Below are 16,977 nucleotides of genomic sequence, written 5' to 3'. Positions count from 1 at the left end.
ATTTTCTAAGAAGGGCGTTGTACTCAGAGTCATTAATTAAGGTAATTGACGGAGCAACAGTATTTTCGGCATTGCCATCAATAATTTCTCTATTAATATTTCCTACAGGTTCTTGAACCGTATTAATTAAAAAATCGGAATCATCCATAGCTAAAGATCTATCAACTTCATTTCTATGTTCTAATTCAGGCTGGATATTAGTAACATCCACTTGAATTTCTCCATTTTCAAAATCAGCTACAGCCTGTTCTACGGCTTCTTCGTCAATTTCATTGTGAAATTCTTTCCTAACTTCATTAATAGTTTCGCGACAAAGCTCATATTCTGATTTCATATCCTTTGTCAAAATATCATTACTTTCATCGCGCCAAGGCTTAAACAACATTAATTGTTCACGATAAAAGTTATCGGGATCTTTTTCTAAATTGAATTTTCTGTACCGAATAATTTTAGCACGGCCACGTTTCCTAATAAACCCTGTTTCATCTTTAAGTTTCAGCCATTTACCACAAGCTTCAACCTCATTGCTCTCTCCCTCATCAACATGATCGTGGGCGGCTTTAGTCACTCTACGGGCTTTGGAATATTCGTACCAGGCACCAAATTGAGCTAACGTTATTAACTCTAGTTCCTCTGGCCTTTGAACATAATGTTCTAGCATCCCAGAGGCAAAAACATTATTACTGTCTGCTGGTAGTTCTTCAAGTTCAGATTGACTCTTAAGATTGTGTACACGATTTTCAGGGGCATTGGCTGCACCTGGACACAGGAATTTGTAAACCACAGTAAGCCGCTTCCTGAGCGCTTACCTCGTGGGCATTCAAGAACTGATTAGCAATTAGTTTCAACTTCTGTTTTACTGAACATTTATGATTTTTTGCCTGTTTAGAAGCTTCGCGCAGAAGCAAAGACATCCCTCTTTGAGACTTTCCTATATATGATACAATATACATAACCAGTGCGTAAGCATCAAGAACGAATTGAATGTCCATATTCGCCTGCCAAAGACGCAAAGCGCACGGATTGTAAGGATTAACTCTAGTATCTTTAGGGTGTCTTTTCAACAAAACTGTTTTCCTTTTGAGGTCATAAGTAACGGCAGAAATATATTCCACTTCTGACCAACCCAACTTAGCTAGCAACTCCTCAAAACTATCTACCCAAAACTCTTTTTCTTTCGATTGCAACATCTCATACAATCTCTTTGACCTTGCCTTACATCTGAGTTCTTCCTGTACGCTACCAAGCTCTCTTAAACTAGGGTCGTAAATTATGGTTCTGGGCATAGGTGGAAACGGGATTCCAAAACGACAAACGGAATTATTATCGACCTTCTTTCTACAAGTCGTTGTGTGTTTGTGAATTTGTAATCGTGTTAACAAATCTAAATGTTCGTCATTGTGCTCAGCAGCACAAGAAATAACATTATCAATAAATTCCTCTACTTCCTTAACATTTGAGAGATCATTTTTAAGTTTTGGAGCATCTTTTATCCAAATCAAACCATGTTGGTGGGGCGAACCTCTTTGCTGTATTTCAACTCTAAAATAATAGTCTTCTATAACGCCAAGAGGACCTAATTTCTGTAACGCCTTAAGCAAAGCCCGAAAACGGTGGTCAAAATATCTAGCGCAAGTAACAGGATCATCCTGAATCAATTTTGCCCTTTCCAAAAAACTTAAATTATTAATATCATCGTTAGGTAAACTCTCCTGCCCAGAGGTTAGTCTCAAAATATTCAGTAGCTCAGGCCATTTACTTTCGGCAGCCGAAAACGTTATGAAAAAGGTAGCCGTACCAAGCTGTCTAATCATACCCATCAATTCCTTTTGTCTGTGTTGCCAATAAGAAGGCGAGCTCTGTAGTCTTTCTAAAACCCTAAAACCATCATCCTGCTTAATTAAAGCATCAAGAGAACCTGCAGAGGCTAAAAGTCCAGCAGTATAATTCGACCCATCTGTTCTTTTAGTTTTCCTCATGCAAACCTGTATAGATTGACTAACTTTCAAGGTTTCCAATTTGACAAAAGAGTAAAACAATTTCGAAGGATTTTTAGCACAGCGCCTATCAATATTACGAAGCTCCCATTTAAAAATATCACCAAAACTTCCCTTAACCTTAAGGTTCATTTTTTGACCCACGTAAATGCTCGGGAATGACAATTCTTCCGCATCCTCGTCAAAGAGTAACGACATTGGGGTTTGACCTTCACCAGGAGAAAACTTAACATGCATGGTATTACTTGGCAAGAAATTACTTAAAGAAACTAATAATGTGTCTTGATTCCCAACTGTTAACGAACTACTTTCGTTGGGTTCATTCCACATATCATCGCTATCATTCTCTGCGTTTATTGGCGCTACTGGATTATCTCCTGATACATCAACTTGATTTACCTGACGGTCATTTTCGTCAACAATAAATTCAAGTTCTTCAGGAATGGGGTCTAATATTTCACTCTTAACGGTAATTCCATGTTTAACATACAAAGGCGTTCTTACCAGAACGTTCAGGGCCTCTAAAATGACTTTGGGTCTCTAAGTTTCGTACAAATAGGGTGTGTTATACTGCATTCTTCTCATAAACTCAATTTGAATAGTATCCGTGTCTCGAGGTAACCTGGGTAAAACCGAGGCGGTGGACTCGACATTTATAGGGACGTTAACCACATTTCCTTTAATACCACGTTGTTGGTCACACCCTAACCTTCGTATTTGCATGAATGGTATTCGTGGTGATATCATTCTTTCTTCTAAATTACTTATGTTACTTAATTGCGCGGGTATTTCAGGAAACACAAATCCATTTTCCCTTGAAAATTTTGGAATTTGCTTTCTCTTAACGCTTTTAGAACAAGTACTACACAAAAATATTTCATCATTCAACTCTCTTTGCTCAATACCAGGGACTGACAAAAAATCTATGGACTTTACAATGGTGCCAGATAACTTAAAAAAAGATTTGAACATCCTTCACACGGTCACGTTGGACCATCTTTTATGCTATCAAAATAGGTCTGCTCTATAAGCGAGGGGTTTGCTCGCCTATCTGCGGCTGAAGATCTTTGTCTAGCACGTTCAACATCCCTATACTCGGGATCTTGGCGTTTAGCCGCCATACCTGTCTGGTTTCTAGCACGTTCAACATCTCTAAACTCGGGATCTTGGCGTTTAGCAGCCTTACAAGCCTGGTTTCTATCACGTTCAACATCTCTATACTCGGGACCTTGGCGTTTAGCCGCCATACCTGTCTGGTTTCTAGCACGTTCAACATCTCTAAACTCGGGATCTTGGCGTTTAGCAGCCTTACAAGCCTGGTTTCTATCACGTTCAACATCTCTATACTCGGGATCTTGGCGTTTAGCCGCCTTACCCGTCTGGTTTCTACCACGTTCAACATCTCTATACTCGAGATCTTGGCGTTTAGCCGCCTTACCCGTCTGGTTTCTACCACGTTCAACATCTCTATACTCGAGATCTTGGCGTTTAGCCGCCTTACAAGTCTGGTTTCTAGCACGTTCAACATCTCTAAACTCGGGATCTTGGCGTTTAGCAGCCTTACAAGCCTGGTTTCTATCACGTTCAACATCTCTATACTCGGGATCTTGACGTTTAGCCGACTTATACAATTGGTTTCTGGCACGTTCTCTTTCCCTATAATTTGGATCTTGGCGTTCAGTAGCCTTACTTATCTGATTTCTTACACGTTCGCTTGCTTTATACCTTTCATCAACCCTTATTAATTTCTTGGTAAATATACCACCCTGATTTTCAATTTCACAATGTGACTCATTCTCTCGCTTTTTCCCCTTACCTAGCGACTCTCTCTTATTGCGTTCTTCATTTTGTCTCAAGATTCTTAATCTTTCTAAGGGATAGACATTACCATGGGACGTACAAGGTACTTGTTCATCGCCCTCGATTATTTCACTAATATTAGCATTATCATTTTGTACATTATTGGGTTCCTCATTAATAGATATGCCTACGCTTACAGTACTTTCAATAGAGCTTTTATTTAATGCATCATCTTTCGCAGAATCATGGCCAACTGGCCTCGCGGTAGGACCAAAATTGGGTTTGCTAGATCCTGTTCCCGAAACAGCCTTTTTTCAGCTGCTAACACTCTTCTCCTTTCATTTTCTCGTTTCCTAATTTCAGGATCTGACCTTTTTGCCCTCATTCTTTCCCTCGCTTTACGTTTCCTGATTTCCTCTTTACTTAAATTATTATCTTCCTCCATTTTATTATTCATTTTATTATTCAGTTAAATACTCACAAAGATCCGCAAAAGCAATCCCCTTGCAAGACTCTGTAACGTTTGAAATATTATTTTCCGAAGAAAGTTATTACAGAAGATTGAATTATAAAGTACTACCTTTGAAATTCAAATAAAGAATGATAAAAGTGCGTAAAAAAGGTCTTTCACAAATAGGGGGCGTATAAACTAAACAGCATTTGTTTATATTTAAAAAATATACATTGCCAATAACACTTTTTAGACACAATAGTGGAAGTTTTAGTCTCATTTAAAACATGTAAAACAATTATCTCAACAACAATACCTAGCAATCTTAGCACCAAAATATTTTTTGATACAAAATAAATGTTCTATATTCTTCATTTTTGAAAATATATTTTTAAGCGTTTTTTATGATTACTCTCTACACCTACACTTATCTAACAAGGAGTATAAATCCACAAGTGGAAGCGGTGTTTTTATTGAAAATATATATTTTTAAGCGTTTATCATTACGCTCTACAGCTACACTAATCTTACACAAACAAGGAGTACTATAAACCCACTACTGGAAGCGGTATTTTTATTCAAACGTAAAACAATTTCGCTTAAGCTTAACATCTCTAGGAATCGGTAAAAATGTCTCTATCACTCCTCGGTAACTGTATGCGCAGGATTTTACGACATTGTAACTCAAATTCATCTGATTATGTTTTAACAAGGTTAAATCTAACTGGGAATAAGATGAAAGGAGTAGAAGCTTATCGGTATTAGGAAATATGAAATTTTATCTTAACAGTTCGTTAAATCATAAGTTTATAACGAAAAAACGCGGAAGGGGAAAACGAGCAGACAACAGCGAATTTTGGGGGTGCCAAAGTTGAACTTCCACTCGAAACGCAATGAGAAAGTGGATAAAATAATGCCATCAGCTATTTAACTGCGTCGATATATTTAACGACTTGACCCATGACATGCCCTTAACACTGGCTTCTATGAATCCTATTTATTCTTGGATGCTAGGAAACTTGGTAGACGTAACAAGTACCAAGTACCCAAGCATCCTTCAATAAACGTCTGGCAACATTGTGGTACGCATGGTACAACTAAAAAATAGGATGTGTATTTATCTTTCGACTCACTCCAAGCCGTTAAGCCCTCATTACAGAGGATTTGAAACACTATCGTAATTCATAGTGTCTCGAATCTCTACGTTCCTGTCCGTTATGAACAGTGCTGAGAGAATGATACATCAGAAAGAGCCATTCAAATCGAATTGCCGAAAATATTATCCATATTTTCATTTCATATTACAAAGAAAATAAATTATTATGGTTCTGTGAGGAGCTTCCTATTTTGGTTGTTGTTTTCAAAAATATATCGCAAAGCACAGGCCTTGATGGATACAGGAGGCAATGATTTATCGACTTCGGTACTTGAGAGGTTTATCTTTAATATTTAAATAAATATAATTATTTTTAATTATTTTAATCGCCAGTAAATAACTTTAAAAATAGTTAAATCGTTTAAAATAAAGTTGTTCCTATTATCTTTCGAAACTTTGCTAATATTGACGTTTAAAGTGAAGGGTACCCCTCTTGCCCGCTTTTTTCAAATTTTGGGATATATATACGATTCGTTTCCATTATAATAATAGATAAAAACGCATTCGCGTGAACCGATGGTGGAAGCCCTGCCATTGGGAGGCTAGACGTTTCTCGTAACCCTAGCCGATCGCCGCGTATATCTTGAAACCAATAATAGATAAAAACGCATTCGCGTGAAACGATGGTGGAAGCCCTGCCATTGGGAGGCTAGACGTTTCTCGTAACCCTAGCCGATCGCCGCGTATATCTTGAAACCAAACGGTGACGAAGGAAAAGAAGCCGGAATGGACTGACTGGCGTCTATGTGGAATGGACAAAGACCTGAAGATGGTGGTTCATAGAAGCTGGTGTCAATGTGGAATTGACGAAGAACAGAAGATGGTGGTGCATAGAAGCTGGTGCAAGGTGAAATTGACGAAGATCAGAAGATGTTTGTGCTAGGAAGCTAGCAAGTACAGACTAGTGTCCATGTGGAGTGGACGAAAACCAAAGCTGGTGGTGTTGGAACTCAAGTAGAATAGCCAGGGGAGACAAACCCAAATTTCCGTGAACTGTCAATGCAGTCCGGAAATTGGGAACACGTTTGCTCCGATACGCAAACTGCGAACGCGGTCACGTGGGGTCTGACAGACAGAAAGACAGACAGACACACAGACACGGCCGGTGTAATACCTCTCCGTGACATACGTCACTCGGATTGGTAAAAATCAGTTTTTAAGTGTTTTTTAAAATTCTACCAATTTAACCTTCGTTCAGGGGGCTCGGTGGCGCAATGGTAGCGCTTCTGAAACCAAATCAGAAGGCTGCGTGTTCGAATCACGTCCGGGTCAAAGAGAGAATAAAAGTCAGTTTTTAAGTTGTTTTCAGAATTCTACCAATTAAACCTTCGTAAAGGGGGCTCGGTGGCGCAATGGTAGCGCGTCTGACTCCAGAACAGAAGGCTGCGTGTTCGAATCACGTCCGGGTCGAACAAATAATAAAGGTTAGTTTTTACGTTGTTTATAGAAATTCTACCAATTAAACCTTCGTAAAGGGGACTCGGTGGCTCAATTGTAGCGCGTCTGACTCCAGATCAGAAGGCTGCGTTTTCGAATCATGTCCGGGTCAAACAAATAATAAAGGTTAGTTTTTACATTGTTTATAGAAATTCTACCAATTAAACCGTCAGGGGGCTCGGTGGCGCAATGGTAGCGCGTCGGACACCAGATCAGAAGGCTGCGTGTTCGAATCACGTCTGGGTCAAAGAAATAATTAAAACTTAGTTTTTAAGTTGTTTATAGAATTCTACCAATTAAACTTCGTAAAGGGGGCTCGGTGGCGCAATAGTAGCGCGTCTGACTCCAGATCAGAAGGCTGCGTGTTGGAATCACGTCCGGGTCAAAGAAATAATAAAAATCAGTTTTTAAGTTGTTTATAGAATTCTACCAATTAAACTTCGTAAAGGGGGCTCGGTGGCGCAATAGTAGCGCGTCTGACTCCAGATCAGAAGGCTGCGTGTTCGAATCACGTCCGGGTCAAACAAATAATAAAATTTAGTTTTTACGTTGTTTATAGAAATTCTACCAATTAAACCTTCGTAAAGGGGACTCGGTGGCGCAATGGTAGCCCGTCTCACTCCAGATCAGAAGGCTGCGTGTTCGAATCACGTCCGGGTCAAACAAATAATAAAGGTTAGTTTTTACGTTGTTTATAGAAATTCTACCAATTAAACCGTCAGGGGGCTCGGTGGCGCAATGGTAGCGCGTCTGACACCAGATCAGAAGGCTGCGTGTTCGAATCACGTCTGGGTCAAAGAAATAGTTAAAACTTAGTTTTTAAGTTGTTTATAGAATTCTACCAATTAAACTTCGTAAAGGGGGCTCGTTGGCGCAATAGTAGCGCGTCTGACTCCAGATCAGAAGGCTGCGTGTTGGAATCACGTCCGGGTCAAAGAAATAATAAAAATCAGTTTTTAAAATTCTACCAATAAAACCTTCGTAATGGGGGCTCGGTGGCGCAATGGTAGCGCGTCTGACTCCAGAATAGAAGGCTGCGTGTTCGAATCACGTCCGGGTCAAACAAATAATAAAGGTTAGTTTTAAGTTGTGTATAGAAATTCTACCAATTAAACCGTCAGGGGGCTCGGTGGCGCAATGGTAGCGCGTCTGACACCAGATCAGAAGGCTGCGTGTTCGAATCACGTCTGGGTCAAAGAAATAATTAAAACTTAGTTTTTAAGTTGTTTTTAAAATTCTACCCAATAAAACCTTCCTAATGGGGGCTCGGTGGCGCAATGGTAGCGCGTCTGACTCCAGAAAAGAAGGCTGCGTGTTCGAATCACGTCCGGGTCAAACAAATAATAAAATTTAGTTTTTACGTTGTTTATAGAAATTCTACCAATTAAACCTTCGTAAAGGGGACTCGGTGGCTCAATTGTAGCGCGTCTGACTCCAGATCAGAAGGCTGCGTTTTCGAATCATGTCCGGGTCAAACAAATAATAAAGGTTAGTTTTTACATTGTTTATAGAAATTCTACCAATTAAACCGTCAGGGGGCTCGGTGGCGCAATGGTAGCGCGTCGGACACCAGATCAGAAGGCTGCGTGTTCGAATCACGTCCGGGTCAAACAAATAATAAAATTTAGTTTTTACGTTGTTTATAGAAATTCTACCAATTAAACCTTCGTAAAGGGGACTCGGTGGCGCAATGGTAGCCCGTCTCACTCCAGATCAGAAGGCTGCGTGTTCGAATCACGTCCGGGTCAAACAAATAATAAAGGTTAGTTTTTACGTTGTTTATAGAAATTCTACCAATTAAACCGTCAGGGGGCTCGGTGGCGCAATGGTAGCGCGTCTGACACCAGATCAGAAGGCTGCGTGTTCGAATCACGTCTGGGTCAAAGAAATAGTTAAAACTTAGTTTTTAAGTTGTTTATAGAATTCTACCAATTAAACTTCGTAAAGGGGGCTCGGTGGCGCAATAGTAGCGCGTCTGACTCCAGATCAGAAGGCTGCGTGTTGGAATCACGTCCGGGTCAAAGAAATAATAAAAATCAGTTTTTAAAATTCTACCAATAAAACCTTCGTAATGGGGGCTCGGTGGCGCAATGGTAGCGCGTCTGACTCCAGAATAGAAGGCTGCGTGTTCGAATCACGTCCGGGTCAAACAAATAATAAAGGTTAGTTTTAAGTTGTGTATAGAAATTCTACCAATTAAACCGTCAGGGGGCTCGGTGGCGCAATGGTAGCGCGTCTGACACCAGATCAGAAGGCTGCGTGTTCGAATCACGTCTGGGTCAAAGAAATAATTAAAACTTAGTTTTTAAGTTGTTTTTAAACTTCTACCCAATAAAACCTTCCTAATGGGGGCTCGGTGGCGCAATGGTAGCGCGTCTGACTCCAGAACAGAAGGCTGCGTGTTCGAATCACGTCCGGGTCAAACAAATAATAAAATTTAGTTTTTACGTTGTTTATAGAAATTCTACCAATTAAACCTTCGTATAGGGGACTCGGTGGCGCAATGGTAGCGCGTCTGACTCCAGATCAGAAGGCTGCGTGTTCGAATCACGTCCGGGTCAAACAAATAATAAAGGTTAGTTTTTACGTTGTTTATAGAAATTCTACCAATTAAACCGTCAGGGGGCTCGGTGGCGCAATGGTAGCGCGTCTGACACCAGATCAGAAGGCTGCGTCTTCGAATCACGTCTGGGTCAAAGAAATAATTAAAACTTAGTTTTTAAGTTGTTTATAGAATTCTACCAATTAAACTTCGTAAAGGGGGCTCGGTGGCGCAATAGTAGCGCGTCTGACTCCAGAATAGAAGGCTGCGTGTTCGAATCACGTCCGGGTCAAACAAATAATAAAGGTTAGTTTTAAGTTGTGTATAGAAATTCTACCAATTAAACCGTCAGGGGGCTCGGTGGCGCAATGGTAGCGCGTCTGACACCAGATCAGAAGGCTGCGTGTTCGAATCACGTCTGGGTCAAAGAAATAATTAAAACTTAGTTTTTAAGTTGTTTTTAAACTTCTACCCAATAAAACCTTCCTAATGGGGGCTCGGTGGCGCAATGGTAGCGCGTCTGACTCCAGAACAGAAGGCTGCGTGTTCGAATCACGTCCGGGTCAAACAAATAATAAAATTTAGTTTTTACGTTGTTTATAGAAATTCTACCAATTAAACCTTCGTATAGGGGACTCGGTGGCGCAATGGTAGCGCGTCTGACTCCAGATCAGAAGGCTGCGTGTTCGAATCACGTCCGGGTCAAACAAATAATAAAGGTTAGTTTTTACGTTGTTTATAGAAATTCTACCAATTAAACCGTCAGGGGGCTCGGTGGTGCAATGGTAGCGCGTCTGACACCAGATCAGAAGGCTGCGTCTTCGAATCACGTCTGGGTCAAAGAAATAATTAAAACTTAGTTTTTAAGTTGTTTATAGAATTCTACCAATTAAACTTCGTAAAGGGGGCTCGGTGGCGCAATAGTAGCGCGTCTGACTCCAGATCAGAAGGCTGCGTGTTGGAATCACGTCCGGGTCAAAGAAATAATAAAGATCAGTTTTTAAGTTGTTTTTAAAATTCTACCAATAAAACCTTCGTAATTGGGGCTCGGTGGCGCAATGGTAGCGCGTCTGACTCTAGAACAGAAGGCTGCGTGTTCGAATCACGTCCGGGTCAAACAAATAATAAAGGTTAGTTTTTACGTTGTGTATAGAAATTCTACCAATTAAACCGTCAGGGGGCTCGGTGGCGCAATGGTAGCGCGTCTGACACCAGATCAGAAGGATGCGTGTTCGAATCACGTCTGGGTCAATGAAATAATTAAAACTTAGTTTTTAAGTTGTTTATAGAATTCTACCAATTAAACCTTCGTAAGGGGGGCTCGGCGGCGCAATGGTAGCGCGTCTGACTCCAGATCAGTAGGCTTTGCGTTGGAATCACGTCCGGGTCAAAGAAATAATAAAAATCAGTTTTTAAGTTGTTTTTAAAATTCTACCAATAAAACCTTCGTAATGGGGGCTCGGTGGCGCAATGGTAGCGCGTCTGACTCCAGAACAGAAGGCTGCGTGTTCGAATCACGTCCGGGTCAAACAAATAATAAAATTTAGTTTTTACGTTGTTTATAAACCAATTAAACCTTCGTAAAGGGGACTCGGTGGCGCAATGGTAGCGCGTCTGACTCCAGATCAGAAGGCTGCGTGTTCGAATCACGTCCGGGTCAAACAAATAATAAAGGTTAGTTTTTACGTTGTTTATAGAAATTCTACCAATTAAACCGTCAGGGGGCTCGGTGGCGCAATGGTAGCGCGTCTGACACCAGATCAGAAGGCTGCGTGTTCGAATCACGTCTGGGTCATAGAAATAATTAAAACTTAGTTTTTAAGTTGTTTATAGAATTCTACCAATTAAACTTCGTAAAGGGGGCTCGGTGGCGCAATAGTAGCGCGTCTGACTCCAGATCAGAAGGCTGCGTGTTGGAATCACGTCCGGGTCAAAGAAATAATAAAAATCAGTTTTAAAGTTGTTTTTAAAATTCTACCAATAAAACCTTCGTAATGGGGGCTCGGTGGCGCAATGGTAGCGCGTCTGACTCCAGAACAGAAGGCTGCGTGTTCGAATCACGTCCGGGTCAAACAAATAATAAAGGTTAGTTTTTACGTTGTGTATAGAAATTCTACCAATTAAACCGTCAGGGGGCTCGGTGGCGCAATGGTAGCGCGTCTGACACCAGATCAGAAGGCTGCGTGTTCGAATCACGTCTGGGTCAAAGAAATAATTAAAACTTAGTTTTTAAGTTGTTTTTAAAATTCTACCAATAAAACCTTCGTAATGGGGGCTCGGTGGCTTAATGGTAGCGCGTCTGACTCCAGAACGGACGGCTGCGTGTTCGAATCACGTCCGGGTCAAACAAATAATAAAGGTTAGTTTTTACGTTGTGTATAGAAATTCTACCAATTAAACCGTCAGGGGGCTCGGTGGCGCAATGGTAGCGCGTCTGACACCAGATCAGAAGGCTGCGTGTTCGAATCACGTCTGGGTCAAAGAAATAATTAAAACTTAGTTTTTAAGTTGTTTATAGAATTCTACCAGTTAAACCTTCGTAAGGGGGGCTCGGCGGCGCAATGGTAGCGCGTCTGACTCCAGATCAGTAGGCTTTGTGTTGGAATCACGTCCGGGTCAAAGAAATAATAAAAATCAGTTTTTAAGTTGTTTTTAAAATTCTACCAATAAAACCTTCGTAATGGGGGCTCGGTGGCGCAATGGTAGCGCGTCTGACTCCAGAACAGAAGGCTGCGTGTTCGAATCACGTCCGGGTCAAACAAATAATAAAATTTAGTTTTTACGTTGTTTATAGAAATTCTACCAATTAAAGCTTCGAAAAGGGGACTCGGTGGCGCAATGGTAGCGCGTCTGACTCCAGAACATCTCTATACTCGGGATCTTGGCGTTTAGCCGCCTTACCCGTCTGGTTTCTACCACGTTCAACATCTCTATACTCGAGATCTTGGCGTTTAGCCGCCTTACCCGTCTGGTTTCTACCACGTTCAACATCTCTATACTCGAGATCTTGGCGTTTAGCCGCCTTACAAGTCTGGTTTCTAGCACGTTCAACATCTCTAAACTCGGGATCTTGGCGTTTAGCAGCCTTACAAGCCTGGTTTCTATCACGTTCAACATCTCTATACTCGGGATCTTGACGTTTAGCCGACTTATACAATTGGTTTCTGGCACGTTCTCTTTCCCTATAATTTGGATCTTGGCGTTCAGTAGCCTTACTTATCTGATTTCTTACACGTTCGCTTGCTTTATACCTTTCATCAACCCTTATTAATTTCTTGGTAAATATACCACCCTGATTTTCAATTTCACAATGTGACTCATTCTCTCGCTTTTTCCCCTTACCTAGCGACTCTCTCTTATTGCGTTCTTCATTTTGTCTCAAGATTCTTAATCTTTCTAAGGGATAGACATTACCATGGGACGTACAAGGTACTTGTTCATCGCCCTCGATTATTTCACTAATATTAGCATTATCATTTTGTACATTATTGGGTTCCTCATTAATAGATATGCCTACGCTTACAGTACTTTCAATAGAGCTTTTATTTAATGCATCATCTTTCGCAGAATCATGGCCAACTGGCCTCGCGGTAGGACCAAAATTGGGTTTGCTAGATCCTGTTCCCGAAACAGCCTTTTTTCAGCTGCTAACACTCTTCTCCTTTCATTTTCTCGTTTCCTAATTTCAGGATCTGACCTTTTTGCCCTCATTCTTTCCCTCGCTTTACGTTTCCTGATTTCCTCTTTACTTAAATTATTATCTTCCTCCATTTTATTATTCATTTTATTATTCAGTTAAATACTCACAAAGATCCGCAAAAGCAATCCCCTTGCAAGACTCTGTAACGTTTGAAATATTATTTTCCGAAGAAAGTTATTACAGAAGATTGAATTATAAAGTACTACCTTTGAAATTCAAATAAAGAATGATAAAAGTGCGTAAAAAAGGTCTTTCACAAATAGGGGGCGTATAAACTAAACAGCATTTGTTTATATTTAAAAAATATACATTGCCAATAACACTTTTTAGACACAATAGTGGAAGTTTTAGTCTCATTTAAAACATGTAAAACAATTATCTCAACAACAATACCTAGCAATCTTAGCACCAAAATATTTTTTGATACAAAATAAATGTTCTATATTCTTCATTTTTGAAAATATATTTTTAAGCGTTTTTTATGATTACTCTCTACACCTACACTTATCTAACAAGGAGTATAAATCCACAAGTGGAAGCGGTGTTTTTATTGAAAATATATATTTTTAAGCGTTTATCATTACGCTCTACAGCTACACTAATCTTACACAAACAAGGAGTACTATAAACCCACTACTGGAAGCGGTATTTTTATTCAAACGTAAAACAATTTCGCTTAAGCTTAACATCTCTAGGAATCGGTAAAAATGTCTCTATCACTCCTCGGTAACTGTATGCGCAGGATTTTACGACATTGTAACTCAAATTCATCTGATTATGTTTTAACAAGGTTAAATCTAACTGGGAATAAGATGAAAGGAGTAGAAGCTTATCGGTATTAGGAAATATGAAATTTTATCTTAACAGTTCGTTAAATCATAAGTTTATAACGAAAAAACGCGGAAGGGGAAAACGAGCAGACAACAGCGAATTTTGGGGGTGCCAAAGTTGAACTTCCACTCGAAACGCAATGAGAAAGTGGATAAAATAATGCCATCAGCTATTTAACTGCGTCGATATATTTAACGACTTGACCCATGACATGCCCTTAACACTGGCTTCTATGAATCCTATTTATTCTTGGATGCTAGGAAACTTGGTAGACGTAACAAGTACCAAGTACCCAAGCATCCTTCAATAAACGTCTGGCAACATTGTGGTACGCATGGTACAACTAAAAAATAGGATGTGTATTTATCTTTCGACTCACTCCAAGCCGTTAAGCCCTCATTACAGAGGATTTGAAACACTATCGTAATTCATAGTGTCTCGAATCTCTACGTTCCTGTCCGTTATGAACAGTGCTGAGAGAATGATACATCAGAAAGAGCCATTCAAATCGAATTGCCGAAAATATTATCCATATTTTCATTTCATATTACAAAGAAAATAAATTATTATGGTTCTGTGAGGAGCTTCCTATTTTGGTTGTTGTTTTCAAAAATATATCGCAAAGCACAGGCCTTGATGGATACAGGAGGCAATGATTTATCGACTTCGGTACTTGAGAGGTTTATCTTTAATATTTAAATAAATATAATTATTTTTAATTATTTTAATCGCCAGTAAATAACTTTAAAAATAGTTAAATCGTTTAAAATAAAGTTGTTCCTATTATCTTTCGAAACTTTGCTAATATTGACGTTTAAAGTGAAGGGTACCCCTCTTGCCCGCTTTTTTCAAATTTTGGGATATATATACGATTCGTTTCCATTATAATAATAGATAAAAACGCATTCGCGTGAACCGATGGTGGAAGCCCTGCCATTGGGAGGCTAGACGTTTCTCGTAACCCTAGCCGATCGCCGCGTATATCTTGAAACCAATAATAGATAAAAACGCATTCGCGTGAAACGATGGTGGAAGCCCTGCCATTGGGAGGCTAGACGTTTCTCGTAACCCTAGCCGATCGCCGCGTATATCTTGAAACCAAACGGTGACGAAGGAAAAGAAGCCGGAATGGACTGACTGGCGTCTATGTGGAATGGACAAAGACCTGAAGATGGTGGTTCATAGAAGCTGGTGTCAATGTGGAATTGACGAAGAACAGAAGATGGTGGTGCATAGAAGCTGGTGCAAGGTGAAATTGACGAAGATCAGAAGATGTTTGTGCTAGGAAGCTAGCAAGAACAGACTAGTGTCCATGTGGAGTGGACGAAAACCAAAGCTGGTGGTGTTGGAACTCAAGTAGAATAGCCAGGGGAGACAAACCCAAATTTCCGTGAACTGTCAATGCAGTCCGGAAATTGGGAACACGTTTGCTCCGATACGCAAACTGCGAACGCGGTCACGTGGGGTCTGACAGACAGAAAGACAGACAGACACACAGACACACAGACACGGCCGGTGTAATACCTCTCCGTGACATACGTCACTCGGATTGGTAAAAATCAGTTTTTAAGTGTTTTTTAAAATTCTACCAATTTAACCTTCGTTCAGGGGGCTCGGTGGCGCAATGGTAGCGCTTCTGAAACCAAATCAGAAGGCTGCGTGTTCGAATCACGTCCGGGTCAAAGAGAGAATAAAAGTCAGTTTTTAAGTTGTTTTCAGAATTCTACCAATTAAACCTTCGTAAAGGGGGCTCGGTGGCGCAATGGTAGCGCGTCTGACTCCAGAACAGAAGGCTGCGTGTTCGAATCACGTCCGGGTCGAACAAATAATAAAGGTTAGTTTTTACGTTGTTTATAGAAATTCTACCAATTAAACCTTCGTAAAGGGGACTCGGTGGCTCAATTGTAGCGCGTCTGACTCCAGATCAGAAGGCTGCGTTTTCGAATCATGTCCGGGTCAAACAAATAATAAAGGTTAGTTTTTACATTGTTTATAGAAATTCTACCAATTAAACCGTCAGGGGGCTCGGTGGCGCAATGGTAGCGCGTCGGACACCAGATCAGAAGGCTGCGTGTTCGAATCACGTCTGGGTCAAAGAAATAATTAAAACTTAGTTTTTAAGTTGTTTATAGAATTCTACCAATTAAACTTCGTAAAGGGGGCTCGGTGGCGCAATAGTAGCGCGTCTGACTCCAGATCAGAAGGCTGCGTGTTGGAATCACGTCCGGGTCAAAGAAATAATAAAAATCAGTTTTTAAGTTGTTTATAGAATTCTACCAATTAAACTTCGTAAAGGGGGCTCGGTGGCGCAATAGTAGCGCGTCTGACTCCAGATCAGAAGGCTGCGTGTTCGAATCACGTCCGGGTCAAACAAATAATAAAATTTAGTTTTTACGTTGTTTATAGAAATTCTACCAATTAAACCTTCGTAAAGGGGACTCGGTGGCGCAATGGTAGCCCGTCTCACTCCAGATCAGAAGGCTGCGTGTTCGAATCACGTCCGGGTCAAACAAATAATAAAGGTTAGTTTTTACGTTGTTTATAGAAATTCTACCAATTAAACCGTCAGGGGGCTCGGTGGCGCAATGGTAGCGCGTCTGACACCAGATCAGAAGGCTGCGTGTTCGAATCACGTCTGGGTCAAAGAAATAGTTAAAACTTAGTTTTTAAGTTGTTTATAGAATTCTACCAATTAAACTTCGTAAAGGGGGCTCGTTGGCGCAATAGTAGCGCGTCTGACTCCAGATCAGAAGGCTGCGTGTTGGAATCACGTCCGGGTCAAAGAAATAATAAAAATCAGTTTTTAAAATTCTACCAATAAAACCTTCGTAATGGGGGCTCGGTGGCGCAATGGTAGCGCGTCTGACTCCAGAATAGAAGGCTGCGTGTTCGAATCACGTCCGGGTCAAACAAATAATAAAGGTTAGTTTTAAGTTGTGTATAGAAATTCTACCAATTAAACCGTCAGGGGGCTCGGTGGCGCAATGGTAGCGCGTCTGACACCAGATCAGAAGGCTGCGTGTTCGAATCACGTCTGGGTCAAAGAAATAATTAAAACTTAGT

The 16,977-nt window shown here is 40.6% G+C and overlaps 23 non-coding genes across 23 annotated transcripts; all 23 read left to right on the top strand.

Moving 5' to 3' along the window:
* Window positions 1-6,742: 6,742 nt before the first annotated feature.
* Window positions 6,743-6,814, top strand: TRNAW-CCA (transfer RNA tryptophan (anticodon CCA)). Its single transcript has one exon. It is a non-coding gene; the product is annotated as a tRNA-Trp (tRNA).
* Window positions 6,815-7,291: 477 nt separating this feature from the next.
* TRNAW-CCA (transfer RNA tryptophan (anticodon CCA)) lies at window positions 7,292-7,363 on the top strand. The gene has a single exon. It is a non-coding gene; the product is annotated as a tRNA-Trp (tRNA).
* Window positions 7,364-7,565: 202 nt separating this feature from the next.
* On the top strand, window positions 7,566-7,637 carry TRNAW-CCA (transfer RNA tryptophan (anticodon CCA)). The gene has a single exon. It is a non-coding gene; the product is annotated as a tRNA-Trp (tRNA).
* A 327-nt stretch (window positions 7,638-7,964) lies between these two features.
* On the top strand, window positions 7,965-8,036 carry TRNAW-CCA (transfer RNA tryptophan (anticodon CCA)). Its single transcript has one exon. It is a non-coding gene; the product is annotated as a tRNA-Trp (tRNA).
* Window positions 8,037-8,652: 616 nt separating this feature from the next.
* On the top strand, window positions 8,653-8,724 carry TRNAW-CCA (transfer RNA tryptophan (anticodon CCA)). The gene has a single exon. It is a non-coding gene; the product is annotated as a tRNA-Trp (tRNA).
* A 327-nt stretch (window positions 8,725-9,051) lies between these two features.
* Window positions 9,052-9,123, top strand: TRNAW-CCA (transfer RNA tryptophan (anticodon CCA)). The gene has a single exon. It is a non-coding gene; the product is annotated as a tRNA-Trp (tRNA).
* Window positions 9,124-9,191: 68 nt separating this feature from the next.
* Window positions 9,192-9,263, top strand: TRNAW-CCA (transfer RNA tryptophan (anticodon CCA)). The gene has a single exon. It is a non-coding gene; the product is annotated as a tRNA-Trp (tRNA).
* A 67-nt stretch (window positions 9,264-9,330) lies between these two features.
* TRNAW-CCA (transfer RNA tryptophan (anticodon CCA)) lies at window positions 9,331-9,402 on the top strand. Its single transcript has one exon. It is a non-coding gene; the product is annotated as a tRNA-Trp (tRNA).
* Window positions 9,403-9,737: 335 nt separating this feature from the next.
* On the top strand, window positions 9,738-9,809 carry TRNAW-CCA (transfer RNA tryptophan (anticodon CCA)). The gene has a single exon. It is a non-coding gene; the product is annotated as a tRNA-Trp (tRNA).
* Window positions 9,810-9,877: 68 nt separating this feature from the next.
* On the top strand, window positions 9,878-9,949 carry TRNAW-CCA (transfer RNA tryptophan (anticodon CCA)). The gene has a single exon. It is a non-coding gene; the product is annotated as a tRNA-Trp (tRNA).
* A 67-nt stretch (window positions 9,950-10,016) lies between these two features.
* On the top strand, window positions 10,017-10,088 carry TRNAW-CCA (transfer RNA tryptophan (anticodon CCA)). Its single transcript has one exon. It is a non-coding gene; the product is annotated as a tRNA-Trp (tRNA).
* A 474-nt stretch (window positions 10,089-10,562) lies between these two features.
* On the top strand, window positions 10,563-10,634 carry TRNAW-CCA (transfer RNA tryptophan (anticodon CCA)). Its single transcript has one exon. It is a non-coding gene; the product is annotated as a tRNA-Trp (tRNA).
* A 205-nt stretch (window positions 10,635-10,839) lies between these two features.
* Window positions 10,840-10,911, top strand: TRNAW-CCA (transfer RNA tryptophan (anticodon CCA)). The gene has a single exon. It is a non-coding gene; the product is annotated as a tRNA-Trp (tRNA).
* A 60-nt stretch (window positions 10,912-10,971) lies between these two features.
* TRNAW-CCA (transfer RNA tryptophan (anticodon CCA)) lies at window positions 10,972-11,043 on the top strand. Its single transcript has one exon. It is a non-coding gene; the product is annotated as a tRNA-Trp (tRNA).
* A 63-nt stretch (window positions 11,044-11,106) lies between these two features.
* TRNAW-CCA (transfer RNA tryptophan (anticodon CCA)) lies at window positions 11,107-11,178 on the top strand. The gene has a single exon. It is a non-coding gene; the product is annotated as a tRNA-Trp (tRNA).
* Window positions 11,179-11,382: 204 nt separating this feature from the next.
* TRNAW-CCA (transfer RNA tryptophan (anticodon CCA)) lies at window positions 11,383-11,454 on the top strand. The gene has a single exon. It is a non-coding gene; the product is annotated as a tRNA-Trp (tRNA).
* A 63-nt stretch (window positions 11,455-11,517) lies between these two features.
* TRNAW-CCA (transfer RNA tryptophan (anticodon CCA)) lies at window positions 11,518-11,589 on the top strand. The gene has a single exon. It is a non-coding gene; the product is annotated as a tRNA-Trp (tRNA).
* Window positions 11,590-11,791: 202 nt separating this feature from the next.
* Window positions 11,792-11,863, top strand: TRNAW-CCA (transfer RNA tryptophan (anticodon CCA)). The gene has a single exon. It is a non-coding gene; the product is annotated as a tRNA-Trp (tRNA).
* Window positions 11,864-12,068: 205 nt separating this feature from the next.
* On the top strand, window positions 12,069-12,140 carry TRNAW-CCA (transfer RNA tryptophan (anticodon CCA)). Its single transcript has one exon. It is a non-coding gene; the product is annotated as a tRNA-Trp (tRNA).
* Window positions 12,141-15,662: 3,522 nt separating this feature from the next.
* Window positions 15,663-15,734, top strand: TRNAW-CCA (transfer RNA tryptophan (anticodon CCA)). The gene has a single exon. It is a non-coding gene; the product is annotated as a tRNA-Trp (tRNA).
* Window positions 15,735-16,211: 477 nt separating this feature from the next.
* On the top strand, window positions 16,212-16,283 carry TRNAW-CCA (transfer RNA tryptophan (anticodon CCA)). Its single transcript has one exon. It is a non-coding gene; the product is annotated as a tRNA-Trp (tRNA).
* A 202-nt stretch (window positions 16,284-16,485) lies between these two features.
* TRNAW-CCA (transfer RNA tryptophan (anticodon CCA)) lies at window positions 16,486-16,557 on the top strand. Its single transcript has one exon. It is a non-coding gene; the product is annotated as a tRNA-Trp (tRNA).
* A 327-nt stretch (window positions 16,558-16,884) lies between these two features.
* TRNAW-CCA (transfer RNA tryptophan (anticodon CCA)) lies at window positions 16,885-16,956 on the top strand. The gene has a single exon. It is a non-coding gene; the product is annotated as a tRNA-Trp (tRNA).
* Window positions 16,957-16,977: the final 21 nt, after the last annotated feature.

The sequence above is a fragment of the Phalangium opilio genome, unplaced genomic scaffold (genome assembly GCF_054372755.1).
Source record: "Phalangium opilio isolate 3A_F unplaced genomic scaffold, DU_Popi_V2 ptg000352l_1, whole genome shotgun sequence".
Taxonomy (NCBI): domain Eukaryota; kingdom Metazoa; phylum Arthropoda; class Arachnida; order Opiliones; family Phalangiidae; genus Phalangium; species Phalangium opilio.
Note: the sequence above shows the minus strand (reverse complement) of the source record. Positions and strands in the feature narration are given on the sequence as shown.